Here is a 3131-nt window from a genome sequence, read left to right on the forward strand (position 1 = left end):
CTGAAGCTGTGTAGCCCTTAGATTTAGTTTAAGAGACTTTCATTTTTTTATTGCTTTAAAGTGCTTTTCAGCTCCTGAATAGCGTTTTCCATGCATTTACAATGTTTGGCATGTAACTTCTGGCTGAAGGGTATTCTTGATGTTTTCACTGCTCTAACGTGTTACTGTGGGTGTTTGAACATGGTAAAGGTGTTTTCTGAAGCTGTGTAGCCCTTAGATTCAGTTTAAGAGACTTTCCTTTTTTTATTGCTTTAAAGTGCTTTTCAGCTCCTGAATACTGTTTTCCATGCATTTACAATGTTTGGCATGTAACTTCTGGCTGAAGGTTTTCTTGATGTTTTAACTGTAACAACATGTTACTGTGGGTGTTTATACATGGTAAAGGTGTTTTCTGAAGCTGTGTAGCCCTTAGATTCAGTTTAAGAGACTTTCCTTTTTTTATTGCTTTAAAGTGCTTTTCAGCTCCTGAATAGCGTTTTCCATGCATTTACAATGTTTGGCATGTAACTTTTGGCTGAAGGGTTTTCTCAATGTTTTCACTGCTCTAACGTGTTACTGTGGGTGTTACTACATGGTAAAGGTGTTTTCTGAAGCTGTGTAGCCCTTAGATTCAGTTTAAGAGACTTTCATTTTTGTATTGCTTTAAAGTGCTTTTCAGCTCCTGAATAGCGTTTTCCATGCATTTACAATGTTTGGCATGTAACTTCTGGCTGAAGAGTTTTCTTGATGTTTTCACTGCTCTAACGTGTTTAGGTGGGTGTTACTACATGGTAAAGGTGTTTTGTGAAGCTGTGTAGCCCTTAGATTCAGTTTAAGAGACTTTCGTTTTTGTTATTGCTTTAAAGTGCTTTTCAGATCCTGAATAGCGTTTTCCATGCATTTACAATGTTTGGCATGTAACTTCTGGCTGAAGGGTTTTCTTGATGTTTTCACTGCTCTAACGTGTTAAGGTGGGTGTTACTACATGGTAAAGGTGTTTTGTGAAGCTGTGTAGCCCTTAGATTCAGTTTAAGAGACTTTCATTTTTTTATTGCTTTAAAGTGCTTTTCAGCTCCTGAATAGCGTTTTCCATGCATTTACAATGTTTGGCATGTAACTTCTGGCTGAAGGGTTTTCTTGATGTTTTCACTGCTCTAACGTGTTACTGTGGGTGTTACTACATGGTAAAGGTGTTTTCTGAAGCTGTGTAGCCCTTAGATTCAGTTTAAGAGACTTTCCTTTTTTTATTGCTTTAAAGTGCTTTTCAGCTCCTGAATAGCGTTTTCCATGCATTTACAATGTTTGGCATGTAACTTTTGGCTGAAGGGTTTTCTTAATGTTTTCACTGCTCTAACGTGTTACTGTGGGTGTTACTACATGGTAAAGGTGTTTTCTGAAGCTGTGTAGCCCTTAGATTCAGTTTAAGAGACTTTCATTTTTTTATTGCTTTAAAGTGCTTTTCAGCTCCTGAATAGCGTTTTCCATGCATTTACAATGTTTGGCATGTAACTTCTGGCTGAAGGGTTTTGGGTGTAACTACATGGAAAAGGTGTTTTGTGAAGCTGTGTAGCCATTAGATCCCAGTTTAAGAGACTTAAAATTTTTATTGCTTTAAAGTGCTTTTCAGCTCCTGAATAGCGTTTTCCATGCATTTACAATGTTTGGCATGTAACTTCTGGCTGAAGGGTTTTCTTGATGTTTTCACTGCTCTAACGTGTTACTGTGGGTGTTACTACATGGTAAAGGTGTTTTCTGAAGCTGTGTAGCCCTTAGATTCAGTTTAAGAGACTTTCCTTTTTGTTATTGCTTTAAAGTGCTTTTCAGCTCCTGAATAACGTTTTCCATGCATTTACAATGTTTGGCATGTAACTTCTGGCTGAAGGGTTTTCTTGATGTTTTCACTGCTCTAACGTGTTACTGTGGGTGTTACTACATGGTAAAGGTGTTTTCTGAAGCTGTGTAGCCCTTAGATTCAGTTTAAGAGACTTTCCTTTTGTTATTGCTTTAAAGTGCTTTTCAGCTCCTGAATAGCGTTTTCCATGCATTTACAATGTTTGGCATGTAACTTCTGGCTGAAGGGTTTTCTTGATGTTTTCACTGCTCTAACGTGTTACTGTGGGTGTTACTACATGGTAAAGGTGTTTTCTGAAGCTGTGTAGCCCTTAGATTCAGTTTAAGAGACTTTCCTTTTGTTATTGCTTTAAAGTGCTTTTCAGCTCCTGAATAGCGTTTTCCATGCATTTACAATGTTTGGCATGTAACTTCTGGCTGAAGGGTTTTCTTGATGTTTTCACTGCTCTAACGTGTTACTGTGGGTGTTACTACATGGTAAAGGTGTTTTGTGAAGCTGTGTAGCCCTTAGATTCAGTTTAAGAGACTTTCATTTTTTTATTGCTTTAAAGTGCTTTTCAGCTCCTGAATAGCGTTTTCCATGCATTTACAATGTTTGGCATGTAACTTCTGGCTGAAGGGTTTTCTTGATGTTTTCACTGCTCTAACGTGTTTATGTGGGTGTAACTACATGGAAAAGGTGTTTTGTGAAGATATTTAGCCATCAGATCCCGTTTTTGAGACTTTTTTTTTTTATTGCTTTAAAGTGCTTTTCAGCTGCTGAATAGCGTTTTCCATGCATTTACAATGTTTGGCATGTAACTTCTGGCTGAAGGGTTTTCTTAATGTTTTCACTGCTCTAACGTGTTACTGTGGGTGTTACTACATGGTAAAGGTGTTTTCTGAAGCTGTGTAGCCCTTAGATTCAGTTTAAGAGACTTTCATTTTTGTATTGCTTTAAAGTGCTTTTCAGCTCCTGAATAGCGTTTTCCATGCATTTACAATGTTTGGCATGTAACTTCTGGCTGAAGAGTTTTTTTGATGTTTTCACTGCTCTAACGTGTTTAGATGGGTGTTACTACATGGTAAAGGTGTTTTGTGAAGCTGTGTAGCCCTTAGATTCAGTTTAAGAGACTTTCGTTTTTGTATTGCTTTAAAGTGCTTTTCAGATCCTGAATAGCGTTTTCCATGCATTTACAATGTTTGGCATGTAACTTCTGGCTGAAGGGTTTTCTTGATGTTTTCACTGCTCTAACGTGTTAAGGTGGGTGTTACTACATGGTAAAGGTGTTTTGTGAAGCTGTGTAGCCCTTAGATTCAGT

This window comes from Hypomesus transpacificus, chromosome 13 (assembly GCF_021917145.1).
Source record: "Hypomesus transpacificus isolate Combined female chromosome 13, fHypTra1, whole genome shotgun sequence".
Classification (NCBI taxonomy): domain Eukaryota; kingdom Metazoa; phylum Chordata; class Actinopteri; order Osmeriformes; family Osmeridae; genus Hypomesus; species Hypomesus transpacificus.